This window comes from Vipera berus (assembly GCF_964194415.1).
Source record: "Vipera berus genome assembly, chromosome: 2".
NCBI classification, from domain to species: domain Eukaryota; kingdom Metazoa; phylum Chordata; class Lepidosauria; order Squamata; family Viperidae; genus Vipera; species Vipera berus.
This window is the reverse complement of record NC_138203.1, coordinates 82,758,133-82,772,669: the sequence shown is the minus strand read 5'-3', so window position 1 is coordinate 82,772,669 and position 14,537 is coordinate 82,758,133.

Sequence of the window (14,537 nt, the reverse complement as noted above, 5' to 3'; positions counted from 1 at the left end):
TGTATGGCTTTGACATGTTAACTGCCGATACTTTACCAGACAAGATTTTAGATAGTATTCTGGCTTTTAGCGCGCTCTAAATACAGTTTAGGAAACTCTCTTCCTTTGCTCAGTAAGAGAGATTGAAATATATAATCCCTTCATGATTTAATTAAAAGGGTTCTCCTGCATTCAAATCGTTTACTGTTGCCGTTATCTATGAATCCCAGGATGAATGTGGAAGTACGGACAAAAATCCATCTACGAACGAGAGGGTTTTTTTAAAAAAAAAAACCACACACACAAACACACACACACACACACACACACACACACACACACACACTCCAAGCCTTCCATTTCTATTTTTCCCGTCTTTGATGAAGGCATGTGAGTGACTGTAGGAATGTAATTTTGACATACCTGCAAGGAACACTAAAATATGTAAGTATGTGGGAAGAACAGGGGCTAAATCAGGCATACAGGTAGTCCTCGTCTTACAACAGTTCATTTAGTGACCTTTTGGAGTTACAACGGCACTGAAAAAAGTGACACTTAGACCATTGCCCCATCCCCACTGTCATGTGATTTACCTTCAGATGCTTGCAACTGGTTCTTATTTACAATGGTTGCAGTGTCCCAGGATCATGTGATCACTTGTTGCAAACTTCTGGCAAGCAAAGCCAGATTCACTTAACAACCATCTTAGTAACTTAACAACTGCAGTGATTCCTTTAACAAATGTGGCAAGAAAAGTTGTAAAATGGGGCAAAACCAGTAGTGGGATTCAAATACCTGAACAACCAATTCTCTGCGTGGATGCTGCTTCCAGAAGTCCGTTCTGGGCCTGGGCCTCTGAGGCCTAGAACGGACTTCCGGAAGTGGCATACATGCACTTCTGGCAGTCTGTTCTGGGCCTTGTGAAAAAGGGCTTCAGCCGGTTTGCCAAAGTCAACAAAAAATTAGCCACCAGTTCTGCCGAACAGGTGCAAACCAGCTGAATCCCACCACTGGGCAAAGCTCACTTAACAAATGTCTCACTTAGCAACATAAATTCTGGGTTCAATTGTGGTTGTAAGTCAAGGACTACCTGTACTGTTAAATAAGTAGAAGACTGGGAAAGGATGAGGTTAATCCTTCCTTTCTTCAGATAATTTCTATTAAGATTGCTGCCATTACTGAAATAAACTTTTCAGTCATGGGTACCTAATGCATTTGGGAGACTGGTCGGAGCAAATCCTAAACTAAAAAGTAAGGGTCTTTTTTGTTGATTGATTGATTTTAAAATATGATTTTATTTATTATTTATTATAAGTCATAAGTCACTTTTTTCCAGTGCCGTTGTAACTTTGAACGGTCACTAAGTGAACCGTTGTTATTCGAGGACTACCTGTATCAGAGGTACATTGCCAAATCCTAAATAAAAATCCATACATGGCCCTAAATCTGACAGTGTGACTTTAGCTCAGATGCCCTTGTTCTACTTAACTTACTTCATCAGGTGGCTATTAAAATAAAATTGGTAGTAAAGAGCCATGTAATTTAAAATAAGTCAGGTCTATTATATCTCATCTGCAAAAAATCCAGAAAACTATTCATGCAAGGTTTAGCAGCACGGAAGTAGTAAATCTAAAATATGTTCATGGAGCCAAAGTTAAAATTATTTAACTGAGCAATCTTAGATATGTTTACTTTGATGTAACTGCCTAGCAATGTTTTCTTGAGATCTTTTCAATGAAGCATACATGCTTATGAGTTAGCCCTACCAAAAAGAGAAGGACTAGGGGGTTGAACTAGGTCCCTTCCATCATCATCATCATCATCATCATCATCATCATCATCATCATCATTCCTGAGTAGACATAATGAGCCTGTTAAAATTCCATGTTGAAATTAACAGAATTTCAGAATGTTGGGACAGCAATGAATTTTGCCCCAATCCTTATTAGAATCTGCTGATAGTTAAATAATCTGTTCATAGTCAAATCAATTCCTTACTTGTTTCTGTTGTGAACAATTCACAGTAATAGTTTCTGACCTAGACGGAGTCTCTTCTACTTCTTGGTAAGCTAGAAAAATGTGGGATAGACAGTGGGATAGACAGGATAAAAAAAATGTGGGATAGATGAATTTGTAACTGACTGACAAACTGTACCCAACAAGTAGTTCTTAATCTACATCTACATGGAGGGAAGTAAGCAGTAGGATACCACAAGGCTCCATCTTGGCCCAATTCTCTTCAATATATTCATAAATGACTTAGATCAGGGAATAGAAGGGGAACTCATCAAATTTGCAGATGACACTAAGCTAGCAAGAACAGCCAACACCCCAAAAGAGAAGCTCAGGATCCAAAAGGATCTTAACAGACTTGAAAATGAAATTTAATGTGGAGAAAAGCAAGGTTTTACACCTAGACAAGAAAAACCAAAAGTACAAATACAGATTAGGCCAAGTGTGTTAAACTCGCAATGTCACATGACATCTCGTGACATATCTTGACTTTTTTTCCATTGCCGGCAATGGGGTGGGTATGGTTTCACCATGACACATCCGGCCTGCGGCCCGGCAGTTTGACATCCCTGGATTAGGCAAAACCTAGCTCAAAAACAGTAACTGTGAGAGGAACCTTGAAGTGCTAGTGGACAATCATTTAAATATGAGCCAGCAGTGTGCTGCAGCAGTCAAAAAAGCTAATGCAATCCTTGGTTGTATAAACAGAGACATAGAATCAATATCACGTAAAGTATTAGACGCGGTGACTCAGTGGGTTAGGACGCTGAGCTTGTCGATCAGATGGTCGGCAGTTTAGCGGGTCGAATCCCGAGTGCCGTGTAACAGAGCAAGCGCCTGTTACTCGTCCCAGCTTCTGCCAACCTAGCAGTTCGAAAGCACGTAAAAATGCAAGTAGAAAAATAGGGACCACTACGGTGGGAAGGTAACAGCGTTCCGTGCACCTTTGGCATCTAGTCATGCCGGCCACATGACCACGGAGACATCCTCGGATGAGTGCTGGCTCTTCGGCTTTGAAACGGAGATGAGCACCGGCCCCTAGAGTCAGAAACGACTAGCACGCATGTGCGGGGAACCTTTACCTTTACCTTTTTATAAAACCTTAGTAAGACCATACTTGGAATACTGCATCCAGTTTTGGTCACCACATTACAAAGAAGATGTTGAGTCTTTGGAAAAAGTGCAGAGAAGAACAACTAGGCTGATTAAAGGCCTGGAGACTAAAACATATGAAGAACGGTTGCAGAAACTGGGTATGGCTAATCTAGAGAAAAGAAGGACTAGGGGTGATGTGAGAGCAGTATTCCAATATTTGAAGGGCTGCCACAAAGAAGAGGGGGTCAACTTATTTTCCAAAGCACCAGAAGGCAAGGCAAGAAACAATGACTGGAAACTAATCAAGGAGAGAAGGAACCTCTAATTAAGGAGAAAAATCCTAACAGAGAGAACAATTAAACCAGTGGAACAGCTGGCCTTCAAAAGTTGTGGGTGCTTCATCACCAAAGAGACTGGACAAGCATTTGTCTCAAATTGTATAGGGTCTCCTGCTTGAGCAGGGGACTAGAAGACCTCCAAGGTCTCTCCCAGCTCTATTCTGATGGATTGATTGAGGATCCTACTACGTTCCAGAGACTAGTTTGGTCTAGTGCAGGGGTAGGCAACCTTGGCTCTTTTATGACTGGTGGACTTCAACTCCCAGAATTCCTGAGCCAGCCATGCTGAGGGGAAAGGGGGAAGTTTCCAAGCTGAGCCATGCCGGCTCAGGAATTCTGGGAGTTGAAGTCCACCAGTCATAAAAGAGCCAAGGTTGTCTACCCCTGGTCTAATGGTTAAAGCACCAGGTAAGAAAGCTGGAGACTGTGAGTTCAAGTCATGCCTTAGCCATGAAACCCACCTCACAGTTTTGTGGCTGTGGGGCAAATATCAGGAGGAAGGTGTACTAGATACGTTCACCAACATGAATTATTTGTAAAAATAATAAAGGGAGGGGGAATGCTAAAAAAAATAGCTTCCTGAAGCTGTTCAGTGTCTATTTCCAGAATTACTGTTGCCTCTTCTGTTTGTGGGGCTTAGAGGTACGGTTTAAAAATACTTGAGGCACCATTGTTCCCTATACTGGTTGTAGAGAGTGTTTTTAAAAAGAAAATGGGGAAAGGACATCTGTTATCTCTACTGTCTTCTTTATATTAGAATGATTTACAACAGGTTTCAAAAGTATTCTCTGCTCTGTCTGCGGAGAGATACATCGTTAACAAATTTGCTCCTTTTCTCTCTGTCTCTAAGGGTGGAATTCAAATGAATGCAACTCCAATTCATTGTTATAAAGGCAGAATTTATCATTTAGAATTCGCAAAAGTAAACCAGGTCTCCTCTATGTATGTAAAGGGACACCTGTGGAGGAAATCTGAAATTGGTTTTTGTTACTCTAACACAGACATGTCAAACACAAGGCCCGGGGGCCAGATCCGGCCCATGAAGTGGTTTCATGCGGCCTGCGAAGCCATCCTGGAAACAGTGAGGGAACGGCCCCACTGCCTTGGCCCTGGCCCAGAGACCCTCCTCCTGGCAGATCTGTCCCACTCCTGCCCAGGCCCCCATAGGCACCCTTGAAGTGAACAATGTACAGCTGGCCATGCCCACCCAGTAGGCTATACGCACTTTAGCCACGCCCACCCAGTAGGCCACGCCCACCCAGGACATACCCACCCGGCCCCCTGAGGGCAACTGCAATGCTGATGCGGCCCTCAATGAAATTGAGTTTCACACCCCTGCTCTAACAAGTTAACCCTCGTTTACCCATCTTGACCCTGTAATTACAGGTACTCCTCAAGTTACGTCCACCATTGAGGCCGAAATTTCTGTTGCTAAGTGAAACATTTGTTAAGGGAATTTTGCCCCATTTTCCAACCTTTCTTGCTACGAATCATTGCAGTTGTTAAGTTAGCAACATGGTTGTTAAGTGAACCTGGTTCCCCCATTGACTTTGCTTGTCAGAAGATCACGGAAGCTAATCACACATGACCCTGCAAAAGTCATAAATATGAGTCAGTTGACAAGCATCTGAATTTGGATCCTGTGTATATGGGGATGCTGCAACAGTTGTGTGAAAAACAGTCATAGGTCACTTTTTTCAGTGCAATGGTAACTCTGAACGGTCACTAAATGAACTGTTATAAGCTGAGGACTACCTATACTGCTAAATGGTTAGCAGATCTATTCTTAAAAGCTAGTTAGATGGCAGTTTGACTTCTTCAGCTGAAATGAGCCAGGCAACGCAAGAGACATAGAGTACAGAGACACATCTCACTCATTTGCAAGTGAAATGATGGTTTTGTGGCTGTATTTATGTTTTCCACTCAATTCATAATCCTGACTGGCCCACTTGGTAGTGGATTTGAATGAAAGTTCCTGTGGCTGTATTACTGAAAAATTAATTTTTACAGTGGAGTAGCTAATTTCCACTTGGATGATCTGAGAATACTGTTCCTGCAATAATGGTTGAAATGCATATTCTGATCAGAGGTGCAATGAGCCAGTGTCATCTGGAGTGATAATTATATTGTCATTTCTGAAAAGCTTTGCTGATCATAAGGCTAGGCTGATGTGAATAGGATGAAATTAACAGTTTTCTTTCTCTGTAAAAATGAAAAAAATGTACTGTAAACCTGGAATTTACCTCTCTTTTCATGGGTAGCCAGGGAAATCAAGAGTTAAATTATTTATTTGGATATTTAGAATAATAACTTTATTGTCCCTTTGAATGTAGGCTAGTCGGTATACATTAAAATGAAATTTCGTTGCATTGAGCTCTCAAAGGGTGGCCACCTTCGATATACACTACATAAATATGACAAAAATAAATACATACAGAATTATGGATGTACCCACATATATTATATGACACAGAGAAACAACAGTCTAGCTCGGGTTATGTATACATGTGCGTGGCGAGAAAAACAAATGTTGCAAGTTTACCAGACGGGTGACATAGGGAACAAAGCTATTACAGAATCAGGTAGTCTTGCTAGAAATACTTCAAAACCTCCTCCTAGAGGGGAGCAACAGAAACAGACCATAAAGTGGAGGTGTGGGGTCTCTAACAATGCTTTGAGCTCTAAGCACATAGTGCTTATAAGCAGCATTCTGATTACCAGGAAACGAGCTTCCTATGAACTTTTCAGCTGTCCTTACCAATCTCTGTATGGACTTTGTATCTGAGCATTGCTGCCTCCAAACCAGACAGTGATGTGGTATGTTAAAACACTTTCAATGGCTAGGACAGAAGGAGAAAGATGTGCTCCCCTCCTCGTCCGATGCAGGAAACGCAGACACTGGTTTGTGCGCTTCACTAAGGATGATGTGTGGAGAGATCAATTCAGATTGTTATCTGCACCCCCAGATACTTAATACTGTTTACCGTCTCTACAGCTGCATCCTTGATACTGAGTGGAGTATGACTATGCCGGCTCTTTCTGAAATCTACAACGAACTCCTGCTCTGTTTTTAAAGGAAGGTCACTTGAATAGCTGCAGGGTAGAGCGAAATGGCAAAGTGAATGCTTTAATTACCAATCATCTTGATTACTGCAGTGCGTTCCACATAGGGCTGCACTTGGAGACCACTCAGAAACTACAGCAGTCCAGAACACAACAATGCAAATAACTGTGGGTATACCTTGCTGTGCCCATGTAACATTGCTACTCTACAAGTTATACTGATCATCACTATACTTCTAGTTGTGATTCCAAGTGCTGGTTATGAGATACAAACTCCTTAATAGCACAGGACCTAATTATTTGCCAGATGTCTTGTCTCTGATTGGGGGACAGTGGCTCAGTGGTTAAAGATGCTGAGCTTGTCAGCTGGAAAGCTGACAGCTTGCACTCAAGACACAAGTGCCACACAATGGGATGAGCTCCCGTTACTTGCCCCAGCTCCTGCCACCTAACAGTTTGAAAGCATGCAAATGCAAGTAGGTAAATAGGTACCACTTTGGTGGGAGGGTAAAAGCGTCCCATGCGCCTTTGGCATATAGTCATGGGGGCCACATGATCACAGAACTCTCTTTGGACAACGCTGGCTCCCTTGGCTAAGAAACGGAGATGAGCACCGCCCGCAAAAGTTGGACATGACTGGACATTTATTTATTTTATTTATTATTTATTTTATTAATTTTATTTGTATACCGCCCTTCTCCCGAAGGACTCAGGGCGGTGAACAGGGCAATACATATTAAAAAACAAGATACAAAAATTAAAAACGATTAAACAAAATGCCCATGAATAAGTTAAAACACATTAAAAAGTAGATTAAAACAGATTAATAAAACCCAACCCCATCCCATCAGGCCAGGCCACCTTGTTCAAAAAGGTAGGTTTTGAGATCGCGCCGGAAGGAGCGGAGGTCAGGCGCCATCCGGAGCTCAACCGGAAGATGGTTCCATAAATCCGGCGCGCCCACAGAGAACGCCCTCCCCCTGGGGGCCACCAGTCGACATTCTTTGACCGGTGGCACCCTGAGGAGGCCCTCTCTGTGGGAGCGTACTGGGCGGAGGGAAGTTGACGCCGGCCGCAGGTGCTCCCCAAGGTATTCCGGACCCATGCCATGTAGGGCTTTGTAGGTCATTACCAACACCTTGAATCTCACCCGGAAGACAACTGGAAGCCAATGCAGCTCGCGGAGCAGAGGTGTAACATGGGAGTGTCGGGAAACTCCCAACACAACTCTCGCGGCTGCATTCTGTACCAGCTGGAGCCTCCGAGTGGTCTTCAAGGGTAGCCTCATGTAGAGAGCGTTGCAGTAGTCCAGACGAGAGGTCACGAGGGCGTGAGTGACCGTACGTAAGGCATCCTGGTCTAGATAGGGCCGCAACTGGCGCACCAGGCGAACCTGGGTGAAGGCCCCCCCTAGTCACAGCTACTATATGGTCTTCTAGAGAAAGCTGTGAATCTAGGAGGACTCCCAAGTTGCGAGCCCTATCTACGGGGGGTAATAACTCACCCCCCATAGAGAGAGATGGGATATCCTGAATATCCCGAGATGCCGGTATGCACAGCCACTCGGTCTTGTCAGGGTTGACTCGAAGCCTGTTCCTCCCCATCCAGACCCGAACCACCTCCAGGCAGCGGGACATCATGTCGATGGCATCACTGGGGTGGTTTGGGGTCGAAATGATCTTACCCAGAGGTTTCATGTAGATGTTGAACAGGAGAGGCGAGAGGACCGACCCCTGAGGGACTCCACAAGCAAGAGGCCTCGAAGTCGACCTCTGCCCCCCTTCCAACACCAACTGCGAGCGTCCCAGGAGATAGGAGGAGAACCACTGAAGGACCGTGCCTCCCACTCCCAGTCCCCTGAGACGCCGCAGCAAGATACCATGGTCGATGGTATCGAAAGCCGCTGAGAGGTCTAATAGGACTAGGACAGAGGAATATCCCCTGTCCCGAGCCCTCCAGAGATCATGACTGCCTTTGTCTGTGATTAAGTTTTGAATTTATAAGCCACCAAATTCACTGTCATTTAGCAGAGCTCCCAAGACATGTCTACTATGGCATTATGCCTGCCCTACTGAACAGCTTATTTTAAAAACAATTCTTTTTAACAAAAAAACACTTATGTGGGTGTAGGACACTTTCTATATTTCAGCACTGTTCAGCACAATTTTTTTTCCTATTGGCTTTTGTTGGAGAACTTGGATCCTATTCAGTCCTTTCCTCATCCCTGCTGTCTCTATCTCAAAAGAGATGTAGAGGGAATATTTTGAAAATTTATTGCTGTGAACCCTTTGAAAGCATCCGCCGGAAACTTTATGTCCTCTGAAAGGCCTCCCACCTCAGCTATTTTCATCCCATTCTGCCCCAGATGAACTAATTGCAGGTAGTTGGACACTTCCCTGTTACAGCCTGTAATAGATTTTATTTGATTGAATAGAAATTTAAATCAGTTTGACTTTAATCTGGTTGCCTTCAAATCTCAGATCACAAATTCAAACAGAATGATGATGACACCTTTACATCTCAATTTGAAGTGGGGATCATCCTCGCCAGGCAGATCAAACTGCATCCAATTTATTGTTAATTAATATGCCACAGTGAGTCACTACCCTAAATCTCTTACTTGAAAAAGGGCATGGGATGCTTTTTGAATTCTCCTGAACTGTAAATGCTACTGAAGTTAAGGGACTTTCTTTTGGGGCAATTTGAAAACTTTTTGCTTTTATGGACCATTCTACCAGCTTGATCACCTTCTGGTACATTCTGTGATATATTTTTTTCCAAGAAAAAGAACATTACTGTTCAGCTATTTTCTATTGGACTTCTACAATGAGACTTGATCTTCTTAAGAGAGTCTGTGTTGACATGACAGCTCTGTTAACATTTCAGCACAGCAAGCATGAATCTAGTGAAATGATTCTTTGCCTTGGAGACTAGCAAGAATTGTTCATACTAGCTATTTCCCAAAACATCTTCTCACCAGCTTCCCTTTCAGAAAACCAATGATTTCTCTCTTTCTCTACTAACTACAGGAAATTAAGTCCCCTCCTCCCAGATTATAAATACAGTGGTATCTCAGTACTCATCATTAATTGGTTCCAGGAGGTGTGACAAGCACCAGACAAAATTTTCCATAAGGAACAATTTAATACATTTCCAAACCAAAGATCCATGATTAGTTGTTGTTGTTGTTGTTAGCTGCGAAGTCGTGTCCGACCCATCGCGACCCTATGGACAACATTCCTCCAGGCCTTCCTGTCTTCTACCATCTTCTGGAGTCCATCTAAGCTCACGCCTACTGTTTCAGTGACTCCATCCAGCCACCTCATTCTCTGTCGTCCCCTTCTTCTCTTGCCCTCAATCTTTCCCAGCATTAGGCTCTTCTCCAGTGAGTCCTTCCTTCTCATTAGGTGGCCAAAGTATTTGAGTTTTAGCTTTAGGATCTGGCCTTCTAAAGAGCAGTCAGGATTGATCTCCTCTAGGACTGACCGGTTTGATCGCCTTGCAGTCCAAGGGACTCGCAGGAGTCTTCTCCAGCACCATAGTTCAAAGGCCTCAATTCTTTGGCGCTCAGCCTTTCTTATGGTCCAACTTTCACTGCCATACATTGCAACTGGGAAGACCATAGCCTTGACTATACGCACTTTTGTTGACAGGGTGATGTCTCTGCTTTTTAGTGTGCTGTCTAGATTTGCCATGGCTTTCCTCCCCAGGAGCAAGCGTCTTTTAATTTCTTGGCTACAGTCCCCATCTGCAGTGATCTTGGAGCCCAGGAAAACAAAATCTGTCACTACCTCCATTTCTTCCCCATCTATTTGCCAGGAATTGAGAGGGCCAGTTGCCATGATCTTGGTTTTCTTAACGTTAAGTTTCAACCCAAGTTTTGCACTCTCCTTCTTCACCCGCAACAAGAGGCTCTTTAGTTCTTCTTCACTTTCTGCCATTAGAGTGGTATCATCTGCGTATCTTAGGTTGTTGATATTTCTTCCGGCAATCTTAATTCCAACTTTTGATTCATCTAGCCCTGCCTTTCTCATGATGTGCTCTGCATATAAGTTAAATAGGCAGGGCGACAGTATACAGCCTTGCCGGACTCCTTTCCCAATTTTGAACCAATCAGTGGTTCCGTGTCCAGTTCTCACTGTTGCTTCTTGACCCGCATATAGGTTTCTCAAGAGACAAATAAGATGGTCTGGTACTCCCATCTCTTTAAGAACTTGCCACAGTTTGTTATGATCCACACAATCAAAGGCTTTAGCATAGTCAATGAAGCAGAAGTAGATGTTTTTCTGGAACTCCCTAGCTTTCTCCATGATCCAGCGTATGTTGGCAATTTGATCTCTAGTTCCTCTGCCTCTTCGAAATCCTGCCTGTACTTCTGGTAGTTCTCGATCCACATACTGCTGAAGTCTAGCTTGTAGGATTTTAAGCATGACTTTACTAGCATGAGAAATGAGTGCAATGGTGCGATAGTTTGAACATTCTTTGGCACTGCCTTTCTTTGGAATTGGAATGTAAACTGATCTTTTCCAATCCTGTGGCCACTGTTGAGTTTTCCAAATTTGCTGGCAAATTGAGTGTAGCACTTTTACTGCACTGTCTTTTAAGATTTTGAATAGCTCAGCTGGAATACTGTCACCTCCACTAGCTTTGTTGTTGCTCAGCTTTTCTAAGGCCCACTTCACCTCACATTCTAGGATGTCTGGCTCGAGGTCAGTGACCACATCATTGTGATTATCTGGGATGTTAAGCTCATTCTTGTATAGTTCTTCTGTGTAATTTTGCCACCTCTTCTTAATCTCTTCTGCCTCTGTTAGGTCCCTGCCATTTTGGTCCTTTATCATGCCCATTTTTGCATTAAACGTTCCCTTCATCTCTCCAATTTTCTTGAAAAGATCTCTGGTCCTCCCTATTCTATTGTTTTCTTCTATTTCTTTGCACTGTTCATTTAAGAAGGCATTCTTATCTCTTCTAGCTATTCTCTGGAATTCTGCATTCAATTGGGCATATCTATGTTTTTCTCCCTTGCCTTTCGCTTCCCTCCTTTCTTCAGCTATTTGCAAAGCTTCCTCAGACAGCCATTTTGCTTTCTTGCATTTCTTTTTCTTTGGGATAGTTTTGGTTGCTACCTGTTGTACAATGTCGCGAACCTCTATCCATAGTTCTTCAGGCACTCTGTCTATCAGATCTAATTCCTTAAATCTATTTGTCACCTCTACTGTATATTCAACAGGGATATGATTTAATTCATACCTGACTGGCCTAGTGCTTTTCCCTACTTTCTTCAGTTTAAGCCTAAACTTTGCAAGGAGAAGCTCATGGTCTGAGCCACAGTCAGCTCCTGGTCTTGTTTTTACCGACTGTATAGAGCTTCTCCATCTTTGGCTGCAGATTAGAAAAAGCGCAAAAATACACAAAATGGCCACAGAGGCTAATATAAGACCATAAGGGGATGTGCATAAGACCAAAGCTACCATCTGACTAGTGCATGACCCTTTGTTTTGGCTGGAAAGGGGAGTGAGTCATGAGGCAACCAACAACAACAAATTCTAGCTTGCGCGTTGAGTACCAGACAAACCACAAATACTGGGACAAAATGTTCAGGTCAAAATGTGTCGAGTACCAAATCCAACAAGTTTCAAAGCAGTCTGGTACCAAGGTATGATGGTATATATCACCTAAAGAACACTGTATACATCACCTAAAGAAAAGCACATTTCCCAAGGCCACTACCAACAGATGGAAACTAACCAAGGAGAGAAGCAACCTAGAACTAAGGAGAAATTTCCTGACAGTGAGAACAATTAACCAGTGGAACAACCTGCCTCCAGAAGCGGTGAACGCTCCAACACTGGAATTTTTTAAGAAGAGACTGGACAGCCATTTGTCTAAAATGGTATAGGGTTTCCTGCCTGAGCAGGGGGTTGGACTAGAAGATCTCCAAGGTCCCTTCTAACTCTATTCTTATTGTTATTGTTGTTATTGTTATTATTGCTATTATTATTATCTGGATTACTGTTGTTAAAACATTAAAGTTTGATGATGGGAAGAGTTGAAGGAGATATTATCTATGTGCCTGATATTATGGGGGTGCATTGCGGGGTTTGATTTGACTAATGTAGTTAAACCACATTGTTTCCACATATGGAGAATGGGTGCAGTAGTTTTGCTGCTTGCAGCTACCCACTGTGGGATCTTGATCTTTCACCATAGGTTGCCTGTCAGTGGATGGCATGACAACTGCTACTCAGTGGCCTGAAAATAAGCAGTTCCATGTTCTCCTCTGGTAATTTATGATTGTTTACTGAGCTGGTGGCTTTGAAGCCACCACTGTTTCGATGGGTGTCCTAGCAGAATGGGATATTCATGGTCCTTGGGGCAGTGCAAGGTAGGACAACATAGGAGACCCATGGAAGCATTTCACAATGAGTAATGACAGGAAGGACATGATTTGTGATGCCATTTAGGACAGTCAGAAGGCATGGTCACAACTAAAAGGCAAGACACCTTTAAACTAAAGCTAGTAACTGATGTAGGTTTAGCCTCTGTTGGGATAGGAGTGAGGTGTTTCCTTGGATTGAGGAATTTTTCCATAGATTCATTTTCTCATGATAAATGTAAATACATTCACTTCTTGATTCATTAGCCATTTTAGTTGCATCTAATAGAATAGACAAGAATGTCTGCCAAAATCAGTGACTAGGTTTATATGGGTATATTTATCATTCTGCAGAACATACTACAGTATGTCATAAACCATGGTTTATTGAAAAATGGTGAGGCAGAACAACACATATTTGAATCTGCTAGAACTTACTAAAGTTTAAATGAGTCTCCTGTTCTGGTAAGTTCACTTTAAAAAAAAAGGGAGGGTCAGGAATGACACCGGTAATGAGAAGAACTAACATTTTACAGAAGTGTATAGAAATGGAAGAAAAATTAATGGCAAGGGGGAAAAAGCAAAGTTCCCAAAAACTAATTCATCTTTAGTGACCCAGTGAGAAGACTGTAGAAGGTCCAAAAACAATAAATAGTTGTCAAGTTTATTAATTTATAGCCATAGACCAAAACAAGTAATCCTGGTGATCAGGAACAAAATAAAAATGTCAACTTTGAAAATCAGCATGGCAGCAGCCATTTTCCCTATCATTTTTGGTTGACACATAGCAAGGAGGGAGGGGGGTTTACCAGGTGCTTTGCTAGTCAAAATAATCTTTTGTCCCATGGGAACCAAGGTCATCGGCTGCTCCTGGGACTGCAGGCTGGGCATTTCATGAAAAGCTCACCAAGAAATTGTACTGGGGAACGTAGTAGCTTGTATAGTTTTAGGGATGGGATTTTTTAACTCTGTATTGGGGATTGTTACATGTCTATTCAGGCTTGGTTTCACTTTTGATGTGCCGATACTTTCTATCAATAAACATGTTCTTTGAGGAACTTGAAAGCCTTGGAGTTCTGCTTTATTTGTCTCTGTAAGAACCATGACAAAAACACAACATTCAGAGGATGTTATTTTGATCTCTCAAAGTCTTTCCTACAGACCAAAGGTATCTCTATAGTCACAGGGAGCCATTGACTATGCAGACTGATATTGACTTAATCTCTCTCTCTCTCTCTCTCTCTCTCTGTGTGTGTGTGTGTGTGTGTGTGTGTGTGTGTGTGTGTGTTCCTCAATCAGTCAAGTTGTCCAAAGAGCAAGGACAGAAATTCTCATGCCACCCAGGCCTTTCAGAGGCAGAGTTGTGCAAATTCCTGAGTGTTGATAAAGTTTGTTTCCTCTTTTTTTTAAAGTGGACTACCCATTTCTAAACAACAGAAATAAAAATCTTACCATATAACCTGTGTGCAAGTCCAGTAAGAGTGTTCTGCTATTCTCCAAATCTATTGGCAGACAGGTTAGCATTTTTCCCCCCCAAACAGAGACAGGTCGAGTGATTAAGTAGCTGCTATTTGTGGCTGACTCCATTTATACAAGAAAACTGGGATTTGTGACACTTCAAGTTGTTCACCTCTGATAACACAGATTTTTTTTTCTAGTCTGACTTTGGGGGC